General features: G+C 48.1%; 1 protein-coding gene and 1 long non-coding RNA gene across 11 annotated transcripts in view; both read right to left on the minus strand.

Annotated features, from left to right (window-relative positions):
- LOC128031714 (isthmin-2-like) overlaps positions 1-15890 on the minus strand; it is a 127752-nt gene that overhangs the window by 61490 nt on the left and 50372 nt on the right. The gene's annotated exons all lie outside the window — the stretch shown is intronic.
- LOC128031720 (uncharacterized) overlaps positions 1-15890 on the minus strand; it is a 36814-nt gene that overhangs the window by 14688 nt on the left and 6236 nt on the right. For 9 of the 10 annotated variants that reach the window (XR_008188152.1, XR_008188147.1, XR_008188151.1 and 6 more), the window contains 2 exons: positions 11666-11794; positions 1145-2931 (listed from right to left, as the gene is read on the minus strand). This is a non-coding gene — a long non-coding RNA (uncharacterized LOC128031720). Of the gene's footprint in view, positions 1-10; positions 389-1144; positions 2932-11665; positions 11795-15890 lie in introns of all 10 variants that reach the window. The other variant, XR_008188150.1, reaches the window with a different exon arrangement.

Here is a 15890-nt window from a genome sequence, read left to right on the forward strand (position 1 = left end):
AGCAACGGACCTAGCAACCATCATGGGGACCCTAGCAACCACCCTAGCAACCACCCCGGGTACCCTAGCAACCACATAGCAACACCCTAGCAACCGCCCCAATTACCCTAGCAACCACCCTGGGTACCTTAGCAACGGCCCTAGCAACCATCATGGGGACCCTAGCAACCACCCTAGCAACCACCCCGGGTACCCTAGCAACCACATAGCAACACCCTAGCAACCGCCCCGATTACCCTAGCAACCACCCTGGGTACCCTAGCAACGGCCCTAGCAACCATCATGGGGACCCTAGCAACCGCCCTAGAAACCACCCCGGGTACCCTAGCAACCAAATAGCAACACCCTAGCAACCACCCCGATTACCCTAGCAACCACCCTGGGTACCCTAGCAACGGCCCTAGCAACCATCATAGGGACCCTAGCAACCACCCTAGCAACCACACCTTAGCAACAGAGGGGCGAGTTTTGCCACTGCAAGCACCACTCACATTTTCTTCAGGAAATGTACCTTCTAGTGTTACTATTACTATTCGCCTTGACAAAACTTTGGCACGCTACTCCTCCCGCATTTTTTGTCACAGACCCATGAATGAGGTGTCAAATCGTGCGGCATATTGAGGAGAGGTGTGCTATGACTTTTCTAAGCAATCGGACTTACGATAATCGTACAGCGGGCGAAGAAAATGTGTGGAAATATCCCATTGACTTAACATTGGAAAAACTATCTGACATCATATCTTTGGATCAGAAAGTCATAGAGGCTTGGGAGAGGGCTCTTTTGACTCGGCCTATCAAGCAGTCCATAAGTAGTGACATAACAACTTCATATCCATGCCCTAGCAACCAATTTTAGCCCCCTAGCAACTGTTTAACTACATTTAAGAGCTGTATCTCAGCAAAAATAACTATATAGAAACACTGGCTTGGGCTTTTTGCATTCAGGCTGGTAAATAATCTTTAAATATCACCCCATAAACTATATAGTCACACCATAGCAACCATATAGAGCACCCTAGACACCATGTAGCAATATAAATCCTTCTATCTCTGCTTCAAAACATCACACAGGCATCATGGGTGGCTACAGGGCGCAGAGTTTTGCCACTGCAAGCACCACTCACATTTTCTTCAGGAAATGTACCTTCTAGTTAGTGGTGCTTGCCGGAGGCAAAGCATCACTATTATTATCTCACATACTTATTAGTGGTGCTTGCCGGAGGCAAAGCACTACTACTATTATCTCACATACTTATTAGTGGTGCTTGCCGGAGGCAAGGCATCACTATTACTATCTCACATACTTATTATTAGTGGTGCTTGCCGGAGGCAAAGCACTACTACTATTATCTCACATACTTATTATTATTATTCTTCTAGATCCGTACAAATTTCGGCGCGTAACTAGTCCCGCAGTTTTCGTCACAGACCAACGAAACAGGCGTCAAATCGTGCGGCCTAATCGGGAATGGTGTGCTATGACTTTTATAAGCGATCGGGCGTACGATGTTCGTACACCGGGCGACAAAACGGGCGAAAAATCGCATAGACAATGCATTGCGGCCAACTTTGACGGATCGTAGCTCCGAGAGGGATTTTCGCAGAAACACGTGAATCTCCACATTTGGAGAGGCTATCAGGCTGTGCGAGAACATACCCCGCAGTGGGGTATAAGTTGTACCCCTGGGGCGCGAGAGCCCCCCAAAAATGGCCCTAATACAAAGTATAGGGAGGACTTTTCCTGCTATGGGACATTACATAGGGATTTTGTATTGAACATAACTCTGGATCACAGTGTCATAGAGACAAGGGGGTGGGCTCATTTGAATCAGGCAACCAATCAGTCTCTCAGGATCACTGTGAATCTATCAAGCCACGCCCTAGCAACCATATAGAGCGCCATAGCAACAAGCCCCATAGACTTCCATTGAAAAAGATCAAATGAATAACTTTGGATAGAAGTGTCATAGAAACATGAGGGTGGGCTCGTTTGACTCGGGCAGCAAACGGCCAATCATGTATCTCCTTCAAGACAACCTAGCCACGCCCTAGCAACCATTAAGAGCTACCTAGCAACCCAAAGTATAGAGAGATATCTTAACATCTGAAAGACATAGAAGCATGGGGGTTGGTTAATATTAGCAAGCGACCATTGGAGTATCATCATTGGCAGCTGCCAGGCCACTCCCTAGCAACCAAACACAGTACCCTAGCAACCGTTTTGCAAGATCTATATCTCTGCATCAGAACATCGTAGAGGCATGGGGGTTGGTTTATATTGGAGAGCAGCCTTTGGAGTATCACCATTGGCAGTTGCCAAGCCACTCCATAGCAACCAAACAGAGTACCCTAGCAACCGTTTTGCACGACCTATATCTCTGCATCAGAACATCGTACAGACATGGCGGTTGGATTTTTTGACTCATGCTAGCACACTGGACTTCCAACATGCTAGTCATGCTAGCAGTGATTAGCTACATGCTAATAGTGATTAGCTAAGTGCTCAAATGGGCTAAGAACTCTATAATAACTACATAGTGACCATCTGTGACAACTACCAACCACCTAGTAACATCATAGCAACCACCCAGGAGACCATAGCAACTGCCTAGCAACCAGCCAAAACACCCTAGCAACCGCCTAGCAACACCTTAGCAACCACCCCAAGTACCGTAGCAACTGCCTAGCAACCACCCAGGTTACCATAGCAACCGCCCTAGCAACCACCCCGGGTACCCTAGCAACCACATAGCAACACCCTAGCAACCGCCCCAATTACCCTAGCAACCACCCTGGGTAGCTTAGCAACGGCCCTAGCAACCATCATGGGGACCTTAGCAACCGCCCTAGCAACCACCCCGGGTACCCTAGCAACCACATAGCAACACCCTAGCAACCGCCCCGATTACCCTAGCAACCACCCTGGGTACCCTAGCAACGGCCCTAGCAACCATCATGGGGACCCTAGCAACCACACCTTAGCAACAGAGGGGCGAGTTTTGCCACTGCAAGCACCACTCACATTTTCTTCAGGAAATGTACCTTCTAGTGTTACTATTACCATTCGCCTTGACAAAACTTTGGCACGCTACTCCTCCCGCATTTTTTGTCACAGACCCATGAATGAGGTGTCAAATCGTGCGGGATATTGAGGAGAGGTGTGCTATGACTTTTCTAAGCAATCGGACTTACGATAATCGTACAGCGGGCGAAGAAAATGTGTGAAAATATCCCATTGACTTAACATTGGAAAAACTATCTGACATCATATCTTTGGATCAGAAAGTCATAGAGGCTTGGCAGAGGGCTCTTTTGAATCGGCCTATCAAGCAGTCCATAAGTAGTGACATAACAACTTCATAGCCACGCCATAGCAACCAATTTTAGCACCCTAGCAACTGTTTAACAACATTTAAAAGCTATATATAATCAAAATAACCATATAGATACACTGTCTTGGGCTTTTTGGAATCAGGCTGGTAAATCATCTTTAAATATCACTATATGAACTATATAGGCACACCATAGCAACCATATAGAGCGCCCTAGCAACCATATAGCAATATAAAGAACTTATATCATGGCTCCACAATATCAAACAGGCATCATGGGTGGCTACAGGGCGCAGAGATTTGCCACTGCAAGCACCACTCACATTTTCTTCAGGAAATGTACCTTCTAGTTAGTGGTGCTTGCCGGAGGCAAGGCATCACTATTATTATCTCACATACTTATTATTCTTCTTCTTCTTCTTCCGTACAAAACTTCGGCGCGTAACTCGTCCCGCAGTTTTTGTCACAGACCAACGAAACAGGCGTCAAATCGTGTGGCCTATTGAGGAGAGGTGTGCTATGACTTTTATAAGCGATCGGGCGTACGATGTTCGTACAGCGGGCGAAAAATCGGCCGAAAAACGTCCCATAGGAAATGCATTACAAAAAAAATTAACGGAGCATAGCTCTGAGAGAGAATTTCGCAGAAACATGTGAATCACCACATTTGGAGAGGCTATAAGGCTGTGCGAGAACATACCTCGCAGAGGGGTACAAGTTGTACCCCTGGGGCGCTAGAGACCCCCAAAGTTGCCCCATAGACATACAATGGTGCGGGATCACCCATGAAACACTGTGTTTTTCCTACAATGGGAAATTACATAGGGATATTGTATTGAACATAACTCGGCATCACAGTGTCATAGAGACAAGGGGGTGGGCTCATTTGAATCAAACAACCAATCAGACTCTCAGGATCATTATGAAGCTATCAAGCCACGCCCTAGCAACCATATAGAGCACCATAGCAACAAGCCCCATAGACTTCCATTGAAAAAGATCAAATGAATAACTTTGGATAGAAGTGTCATAGAAATATGAGGGTGGGCTCCTTTGACTCAAGCAGCAAACGGCCAATCACGTATCACCTTCAAGACTTCCTAGCCACGCCCTAGCAACCATTAAGAGCTACCTAGCAACCTAAATCCAAAGATAGATATCTTAACATCTGAAAGACATAGAAGCATGGGGGTTGGTTTATATTGTCAAGCAGACTTTGAAGTATCATCATTGGCAGCTGCAAGGCCACTCCCTAGCAACCAACCAGAGTACCCTAGCAACCATTTTTCAAGGCCAATATCTCTGCATCAGAACATTGTACAGACATGGGGGTTGGTTTATATTGACAAGTAGACTTTGGAGTATCATCATTGGCAGGTGACAAGCCACTCCATAGCAACCAAATGGAGTACCCTAGCAACCGTTTTGCACGACCTATATCTCTGCATCAGAACATCGTACAGACATGGCGGTTGGATTTTTTGACTCATGCTAGCACACTGGACTTCCAACATGCTAGTCATGCTAGCAGTGATTAGCTACATGCTAATAGTGATTAGCTAAGTGCTCAAATGGGCTAAGAACTCTATAATAACTACATAGTGACCATCTGTGACAACTACCGACCACCTAGTAACATCATAGCAACCACCCAGGAGACCATAGTAACTGCCTAGCAACCAGCCAAAACACCCTAGCAACCGCCTAGCAACACCTTAGCAACCACCCCAAGTACCGTAGCAACTGCCTAGCAACCATCCAGGTTACCATAGAAACCGCCCTAGCAACCACCCCGGGTACCCTAGCAACCACATAGCAACACCCTAGCAACCACCCCGATTACCCTAGCAACCACCCCGGGTACCCTAGCAACGGCCCTAGCAACCATCATGGGGACCCTAGCAACCGCCCTAGCAACCACCCCGGGTACCCTAGCAACCACATAGCAACACCCTAGCAACCACCCCGATTACCCTAGCAACCACCCTGGGTACCATAGCAACGGCCCTAGCAACCATCATGGGGACCCTAGCAACCACCCAGATTACCCTAGCAACCACCCTTAGTACCTTAGCAACCATCATGTGGACCCTAGCAACCACCCAGGGTACCCTAGTAACCACCATAGCAACCTCATTGCAACACCCTAGCAACAGGGCGCAGAGTTTTGCCACTGCAAGCACCACTCACATTTTCTTCAGGAAATGTACCTTCTAGTTAGTGGTGCTTGCCGGAGGCAAGGCATCACTATTATTATCTCACATACTTATTATTCTTCTTCTTCTTCTTCTAGATCCGTACAAATTTCGGCGCGTAACTAGTCCCGCAGTTTTCGTCACAGACCAACGAAACAGGCGTCAAATCGTGCGCCCTAATCGGGAATGGTGTGCTATGACTTTTATAAGCGATCGGGCGTACGAAGTTCGCACACCGGGCGAAAAAACGGGCGAAAAATCGCATAGACAATGCATTGCGGCCAACTTTGACGGATCGTAGCTCTGAGAGAGAATTTCGCAGAAACACGTGAATCTCCACATTTGGAGAGGCTATCAGGCTGTGCGAGAACATACCCCGCAGTGGGGTATAAGTTGTACCCCTGGGGCGCAAGAGCCCCCCAAAATTGCCCCTAATACAAAGTATAGGGAGGACTTTTCCTACTATGGGACATTACAAAGGGATTTTGTATTGAACATAACTCAGGATGACAGTGTCATAGAGACAAGGGGGTGGGCTCATTTGAATCAGGCAACCAATCAGTCTCTCAGGATCACTGTGAATCTATCAAGCCACGCCCTAGCAACCATATAGAGCACCATAGCAACAAGCCCCATAGACTTCCTTTGAAAAAGATCAAATGAATAACTTTGGATAGAAGTGTCATAGAAACATGAGGGTGGGCTCGTTTGACTCGGGCAGCAAACGGCCAATCATGTATCTCCTTCAAGACAACCTAGCCACGCCCTAGCAACCATTAAGAGCTACCTAGCAACCCAAAGTATAGAGAGATATCTTAACATCTGAAAGACATAGAAGCATGGGGGTTGGTTTATATTGGCGAGCAGCCTTTGGAGTATCACCATTGGCAGCTGCCAAGCCACTCCATAGCAACCAAACGGAGTACCCTAGCAACCGTTTTGCAGGACCTATATCTCTGCATCAGAACATCGTACAGACATGGCGGTTGGATTTTTTGACTCATGCTAGCACACTGGACTTCCAACATGCTAGTCATGCTAGCAGTGATTAGCTACATGCTAATAGTGATTAGCTAAGTGCTCAAATGGGCTAAGAACTCTATAATAACTACATAGTGACTATCTGTGACAACTACCAACCACCTAGTAACATCATAGCAACCACCCAGGAGACCATAGCAACTGCCTAGCAACCACCCCGGGTACCCTAGCAACCACATAGCAACACCCTAGCAACCGCCCCGATTACCCTAGCAACCACCCTGGGTACCTTAGCAACGGCCCTAGCAACCATCATGGGGACCCTAGCAACCGCCCTAGCAACCACCCCGCGTACCCTAGCAACCACATAGCAACACCCTAGCAACCGCCCCGATTACCCTAGCAACCATCCTGAGTACCCTAGCAACGGCCCTAGCAACCATCATGGGGACCCTAGCAACCGCCCTAGCAACCACCCCGGGTACCCTAGCAACCACATAGCAACACCCTAGCAACCATCCCGATTACCCTAGCAACCACCCTGGGTACCTTAGCAACGGCCCTAGCAACCATCATGGGGACCCTAGCAACCGCCCTAGCAACCACCCCGGGTACCCTAGCAACCAGATAGCAACACCCTAGCAACCACCCTGAGTACCCTAGCAACGGCCCTAGCAACCATCATGGGGACCCTAGCAACCGCCCCAGCAACCACCCCGGGTACCCTAGCAACCACATAGCAACACCCTAGCAACCACCCCGATTACCCTAGCAACCACCCTTGGTACCTTAGCAAGCATCATGTGGACCCTAGCAACCACCCTAGTAACCACCATAGCAACCTCATTGCAACACCCTAGCAACAGAGGGGCGAGTTTTGCCACTGCAAGCACCACTCACATTTTCTTCAGGAAATGTACCTTCTAGTTAGTGGTGCTTGCCGGAGGCAAGGCATCACTATTATTATCTCACATACTTATTAGTGGTGCTTGCCGGAGGCAAGGCAACACTATTACTATCTCACATACTTATTATTAGTGGTGCTTGCCGGAGGCAAAGCATCACTATTATTATCTCACATACTTATTATTATTCTTCTTCTTACTTCTTCCGTACAAAACTTCGGCGCGTAACTCGTCCCGCAGTTTTTGTCACAGACCAACGAAACAGGCGTCAAATCGTGCGGCCTATTGAGGAGAGGTGTGCTATGACTTTTATAAGCGATCGGGCGTACGATGTTCGTACAGCGGGCGAAAAATCGGCCGAAAAACGTCCCATAGGAAATGCATTAAAAAAAAATTTGACGAAGCATAGCTCTGAGAGAGAATTTCGCAGAAACATGTGAATCACCACATTTGGAGAGGCTATCAGGCTGTGCGAGAACATACCCCGCAGTGGGGTATAAGTTGTACCCCTGGGGCGCAAGAGCCCCCCAAATTTGCCCCCATTACAAAGTATAGGGAGGGCTTCTCCAACTATGGGAAATTACATAGGGATTTTGTATTGAACATAACTCTGCATCACAGTGTCATAGAGACAAGGGGGTGGGCTCATTTGAATCAGGCAACCAATCAGTCTCTCAGGATCACTGTGAATCTATCAAGCCACGCCCTAGCAACCATATAGAGCACCATAGCAACAAGCCCCATAGACTTCCATTGAAAAATATCAAATGAATAACTTTGGATAGAAGTGTCATAGAAACATGAGGGTGGGCTCGTTTGACTCGGGGCAGCAAACGGCCAATCATGTATCTCCTTCAAGACAACCTAGCCACGCCCTAGCAACCATTTAGAGCAACCTAGCAACCCAAAGTATAGAGAGATATCTTAACATCTGAAAGACATAGAAGCATGGGGGTTGGTTTAGATTAGCAAGCGACCATTGGAGTATCATCATTGGCAGCTGCCAGGCCACTCCCTAGCAACCAAACACAGTACCCTAGCAACCGTTTTGCAAGATCTATATCTCTGCATCAGAACATCGTACAGACATGGGGGTTGGTTTATATTGGCGAGCAGCCTTTGGAGTATCACCATTGGCAGCTGCCAAGCCACTCCATAGCAACCAAACGGAGTACCCTAGCAACCGTTTTGCACGACCTATATCTCTGCATCAGAACATCGTACAGACATGGCGGTTGGATTTTTTGACTCATGCTAGCACACTGGACTTCCAACATGCTAGTCATGCTAGCAGTGATTAGCTACATGCTAATAGTGATTAGCTAAGTGCTCAAATAGGCTAAGAACTCTATAATAACTACATAGTGACCATCTGTGACAACTGCCAACCACCTAGTAACATCATAGCAACCACCCAGGAGACCATAGCAACTGCTTAGCAACCAGCCAAACACCCTAGCAACCGCCTAGCAACACCTTAGCAACCACCCCAAGTACCGTAGCAACTGCCTAGCAACCACCCAGGTTACCATAGCAACCGCCCTAGCAACCACCCCGGGTACCCTAGCAACCACATAGCAACACCCTAGCAACCGCCCCAATTACCCTAGCAACCACCCTGGGTACCTTAGCAACGGCCCTAGCAACCATCATGGGGACCCTAGCAACCACCCTAGCAACCACCCCGGGTACCCTAGCAACCACATAGCAACACCCTAGCAACCACCCTGAGTACCCTAGCAACGGCCCTAGCAACCATCATGGGGACCCTAGCAACCGTCCTAGCAACCACCCCGGGTACCCTAGCAACCACATAGCAACACCCTAGCAACCACCCCGATTACCCTAGCAACCACCCTGGGTACCCTAGCAACGGCCCTAGCAACCATCATAGGGACCCTAGCAACCACCCTAGCAACCACCCCGGGTACCATAGCAACCACACCTTAGCAACAGAGGGGCGAGTTTTGCCACTGCAAGCACCACTCACATTTTCTTCAGGAAATGTACCTTCTAGTGTTACTATTACTATACGCCTTGACAAAACTTTGGCACGCTACTCCTCCCGCATTTTTTGTCACAGACCCATGAATGAGGTGTCAAATCGTGCGGGATATTGAGGAGAGGTGTGCTATGACTTTTCTAAGCAATCGGACTTACGATAATCGTACAGCGGGTGAAGAAAGTGTGTGAAAATATCCCATTGACTTAACATTGGAAAACCTATCTGACATCATATCTTTGGATCAGAAAGTCATAGAGGCTTGGGAGTGGGCTCTTTTGACTCGGCCTATCAAGCAGTCCATAAGTAGTGACATAACAACTTCATATCCATGCCCTAGCAACCAATTTTAGCCCCCTAGCAACTGTTTAACTACATTTAAAAGCTGTATCTCAGCAAAAATAACTATATAGAAACACTGGCTTGGGCTTTTTGCATTCAGGCTGGTAAATAATCTTTAAATATCACGCCATAAACTATATAGTCACACCATAGCAACCATATAGAGCACCCTAGCAACCATGTAGCAATATAAATCCTTCTATCTCTGCTTCAAAACAACACACAGGCATCATGGGTGGCTACAGGGCGCCGAGTTTTGCCACTGCAAGCACCACTCACATTTTCTTCAGGAAATGTACCTTCTAGTTAGTGGTGCTTGCCGGAGGCAAGGCATCACTATTATTATCTCACATACTTATTATTAGTGGTGCTTGCCGGAGGCAAAGCATCACTATTATTATCTCACATACTTATTATTAGTGGTGCTTGCCGGAGGCAAGGCACTACTATTATTATCTCACATACTTATTATTATTATTCTTATAGATTCCGTACAAATTTCGGCGCGTAACTAGTCCCGCAGCTTTTGTCACAGACCCGCAAAAGTGACGTCAAATCGTGCGGCCTATTCGGGAATGGTGTGCTATGACTTTTATAAGCGATCGGGTGTACGATGTTCGTCCGGCGGGCGAAAAATCGGGCGATAAAACCCATAGACTTAACATTGGGGTCAACTTTGACGGAACGTAGCTCTGAGAGAGAATTTCGCAGAAACACGTGAATCACCACATTTGGAGAGGCTATCAGGCTGTGCGAGAACATACCCAGCAGGGGGGTATAAGTTGTACCCCTGGGGCGCAAGAGCCCCCCAAAATTGCCCCTAATACAAAGTATAGGGAGGACTTTTCCTGCTATGGGACATTACATAGGGATTTTGTATTGAACATAACTCTGGATCACAATGTCATAGAGACAAGGGGGTGGGCTCATTTTAATCAGGCAACCAATCAGTCTCTCAGGATCACTGTGAATCTATCAAGCCACGCCCTAGCAACCATATAGAGCACCATAGCAACAAGCCCCATACACTTCCATTGAAAAAGATCAAATGAATAACTTTGGATAGAAGTGTCATAGAAACATGAGGGTGGGCTCGTTTGACTCGGGCAGCAAACGGCCAATCATGTATCTCCTTCAAGACAACCTAGCCACGCCCTAGCAACCATTAAGAGCCACCTAGCAACCCAAAGTATAGAGAGATATCTTAACATCTGAAAGACATAGAAGCATGGGGGTTGGTTTATATTAGCAAGCGACCATTGGAGTATCATCATTGGCAGCTGCCAGGCCACTCCCTAGCAACCAAACATAGTACCCTAGCAACCGTTTTGCAAGATCTATATCTCCGCATCAGTACATCATAGAGGCATGGGGGTTGTTTTATATTGGCGAGCAGCCTTTGGAGTATCATCATTGGCAGCTGCCAGGCCACTCCCTAGCAACCAAACGGAGTACCCTAGCAACCGTTTTGCACGACCTATATCTATGCATCAGAACATCGTACAGACATGGCGGTTGGATTTTTTGACTCATGCTAGCACACTGGACTTCCAACATGCTAGTCATGCTAGCAGTGATTAGCTACATGCTAATAGTGATTAGCTAAGTGCTCAAATGGGCTAAGAACTCTATAATAACTACATAGTGACCATCTGTGACAACTACCAACCACCTAGTAACATCATAGCAACCACCCAGGAGACCATAGCAACTGCCTAGCAACCAGCCAAAACACCCTAGCAACCGCCTAGCAACACCTTAGCAACCACCCCAAGTACCGTAGCAACTGCCTAGCAACCACCCAGGTTACCATAGCAACCGCCCTAGCAACCACCCTGGGTACCCTAGCAACCACATAGCAACACCCTAGCAACCACCCCGATTACCCTAGCAACCACCCTGGGTAACCTAGCAACGGCCCTAGCAACCATCATGGGGACCCTAGCAACCGCCCTAGCAACCACCCCGGGTACCCTAGCAACCACATAGCAACACCCTAGCAACCACCCCGATTACCCTAGCAACCACCCTGGGTACCTTAGCAACGGCCCTAGCAACCATCATGGGGACCCTAGCAACCGCCTTAGCAACCACCCCGGGTACCCTAGCAACCACATAGCAACACCCTAGCAACCACCCCGATTACCCTAGCAACCACGCTGGGTACCCTAGCAACGGCCCTAGCAACCATCATGTGGACCCTAGAAACCGCCCTAGCAACCACCCCGGGTACCCTAGCAACCACATAGCAACACCCTAGCAACCACCCTGATTACCCTAGCAACCACCCTGAGTACCCTAGCAACGGCCCTAGCAACCACCCTGGGTACCTTAGCAACCATCATGGGGACCCTAGCAACCGCCTTAGCAACCACCCAGGGTACCTTAGCAACCACCATAGCAACCTCATTGCAACAACCTAGCAACAGGGCGCAGAGTTTTGCCACTGCAAGCACCACTCACATTTTCTTCAGGAAATGTACCTTCTAGTTAGTGGTGCTTGCCGGAGGCAAGGCAACACTATTACTATCTCACATACTTATTATTATTCTTTTTCTTCTTATAGATTCCGTACAAATTTCGGCGCGTAACTAGTCCCGCAGTTTTCGTCACAGACCAACGAAACAGGCGTCAAATCGTGCGGCCTAATCGGGAATGGTGTGCTATGACTTTTATAAGCGATCGGGCGTACGATGTTCGTACACCGGGCGAAATATCGGCCGAAAAATCGCATAGACAACGCATTACGTCCAACTTTGACGGATCGTAGCTCCGAGAGAGAATTTCGCAGAAACATGTGAATCACCACATTTGGAGAGGCTATGAGGCTTTGCAAGAACATACCCTGCATTGGGGTATAAGTTGTACCCCTGGGGGGCTAGAGCCCCCCAAATTTGCCCCATACTAAGTCAATGGTGAGGGATCGCCCATGAAACAATGTGTTTTTCCTACTGTGGGAAATTACATAGGTATTTTACATTGAACATAACTATGGATCACATAGTCATAGAGACAAGGGGGTGGGCTCATTTGAATCAGGCAACTAATCAGTCTCTCAGGATCACTGTGAATCTATCAAGCCACGCCCTAGCAACCATATAGAGCGCCATAGCAACAAGCCCCATAGACTTCCATTGAAAAAGATCAAATGAATAACTTTGGATAGAAGTGTCATAGAAACATGAGGGTGGGCTCGTTTGACTCGGGCAGCAAACGGCCAATCATGTATCTCCTTCAAGACAACCTAGCCACGCCCTAGCAACCATTAAGAGCTACCTAGCAACCCAAAGTATAGAGAGATATCTTAACATCTGAAAGACATAGAAGCATGGGGGTTGCTTTATATTAGCAAGCAACCATTGGAGTATCATCATTGGCAGCTTCAAGGCCACTCCCTAGCAACCAAACACAGTACCCTAGCAACCGTTTTTCAAGATCTATATCTCTGCATCAGAACATCGTAGAGGCATGGGGGTTGGTTTATATTGGCGAGCAGCCTTTGGAGTATCACCATTGGCAGCTGCTAAGCCACTCCATAGCAACCAAATGGAGTACCCTAGCAACCGTATTGCATGACCTATATCTCTGCATCAGAACATCGTACAGACATGGCGGTTGGATTTTTTGACTCATGCTAGCAAACTGGACTTCCAACATGCTAGTCATGCTAGCAGTGATTAGCTACATGCTAATAGTGATTAGCTAAGTGCTCAAATGGGCTAAGAACTCTATAATAACTACATAGTGACCATCTGTGACAACTACCGACCACCTAGTAACATCATAGCAACCACCCAGAAGACCATAGCAACTGCCTAGCAACCAGCCGAAACACCCTAGCAACCGCCTAGCAACACCTTAGCAACCACCCCAAGTACCATAGCAACTGCCTAGCAACCACCCAGGTTACCATAGCAACCGCCCTAGCAACCACCCCGGGTACCCTAGCAACCACATAGCAACACCCTAGCAACCGCCCCAATTACCCTAGCAACCACCCCGAGTACCCTAGCAACGGCCCTAGCAACCATCATGGGGACCCTAGCAACCGCCCTAGCAACCACCCCGGATACCCTAGCAACCACATAGCAACACCCTAGCAACCGCCCCGATTACCCTAGCAACCACCCTGAGTACCCTAGCAACGGCCCTAGCAACCATCATGGGGACCCTAGCAACCGCCCTAGCAACCACCCCGGGTACCCTAGCAACCACATAGCAACACCCTAGCAACCGCCCCGATTACCCTAGCAACCACTCTGGGTACCCTAGCAACGGCCCTAGCAACCATCATGGGGACCCTAGCAACCGCCCTAGCAACCACCCCGGGTACCCTAGCAACCACATAGCAACACCTTAGCAACCGCCTCGATTATCCTAGCAACCACTCTGGGTACCCTAGTAACGGCCCTAGCAACCGTCCTTGGTACCCTAGCAACCGACCTAGCAACCACCCCATGTATCCTAGCAACCTCATTGCAACACCCTAGCAACAGAGGGGCGAGTTTTGCCACTGCAAGCACCACTCACATTTTCTTCAGGAAATGTACCTTCTAGTTAGTGGTGCTTGCCGGAGGCAAGGCACTACTATTATTATCTCACATACTTATTATTATTATACTAGATCCGTACAAATTTCGGCGCGTAACTAGTCCCGCAGTTTTCATCACAGACCAACGAAACAGGCGTCAAATCGTGCGGCCTAATCAGGAATGGTGTGCTATGACTTTTATAAGCGATCGGGTGTACGATGTTCGTACACCGGGCGAAAAAACGGGCGAAAAATCGCATAGACAATGCATTGCGGCCAACTTTGACGGATCGTAACTCCGAGAGGGAATTTCGCAGAAACACGTGAATCTCCACATTTGGAGAGGCTATCAGGCTGTGCGAGAACATACCCCGCAGTGGGGTATAAGTTGTACCCCTGGGGCGCGAGAGCCCCCCAAAAATGGCCCTAATACAAAGTATAGGGAGGACTTTTCCTGCTATGGGACATTACATAGGGATTTTGTATTGAACATAACTCTGGATCACAATGTCATAGAGACAAGGGGGTGGGCTCATTTGAATCAGGCAACCAATCAGTCTCTCAGGATCACTGTGAATCTATCAAGCCACGCCCTAGCAACCATATAGAGCGCCATAGCAACAAGCCCCATAGACTTCCATTGAAAAAGATCAAATGAATAACTTTGGATAGAAGTGTCATAGAAACACGAGGGTAGGCTCGTTTGACTCGGGGCAGCAAACGGCCAATCATGTATCTCCTTAAAGACAACCTAGCCACGCCCTAGCAACCATTAAGAGCTACCTAGCAACCCAAAGTATAAAGAGATATCTTAACATCTGAAAGACATAGAAACATGGGGGTTGGTTTATATTAGCAAGCAACCATTGGAGTATCATCATTGGCAGCTGCCAGGCCACTCCCTAGCAACCAAACACAGTACCCTAGCAACCGTTTTGCAAGATCTATATCTCTGCATCAGAACATCGTAGAGGCATGGGGGTTGGTTTATATTGGCGAGCAGCCTTTGGAGTATCACCATTGGCAGCTGCCAAGCCACTCCATAGCAACCAAACGGAGTACCCTAGCAACCGTTTTGCACGACCTATATCTCTGCATCAGAACATCGTACAGACATGGCGGTTGGATATTTTGACTCATGCTAGCACACTGGACTTCCAACATGCTACTCATGCTAGCAGTGATTAGCTACATGCTAATAGTGACTAGCTAAGTGCTCAAATGGGCCAAGAACTCTATAATAACTACATAGTGACCATCTGTGACAACTACCAACCACCTAGTAACATCATAGCAACCACCCAGGAGACCATAGCAACTGCCTAGCAACCAGCCAAAATACCCTAGCAACCGCCTAGCAACACCTTAGCAACCACCCCAAGTACCGTAGCAACTGCCTAGCAACCACCCAGGTTACCATAGCAACCACCCTAGCAACCACCCCGGGTACCCTAGCAACCACATAGCAACACCCTAGCAACCGTCCCAATTACCCTAGCAACCACCCTGGGTACCTTAGCAACGGCCCTAGCAACCATCATGGGGACCCTAGCAACCGCCCTAGCAACCACCCCGTGTTCCCTAGCAACCACATAGCAACAC

This window comes from Carassius gibelio, chromosome A17 (assembly GCF_023724105.1).
Source record: "Carassius gibelio isolate Cgi1373 ecotype wild population from Czech Republic chromosome A17, carGib1.2-hapl.c, whole genome shotgun sequence".
Taxonomy (NCBI): domain Eukaryota; kingdom Metazoa; phylum Chordata; class Actinopteri; order Cypriniformes; family Cyprinidae; genus Carassius; species Carassius gibelio.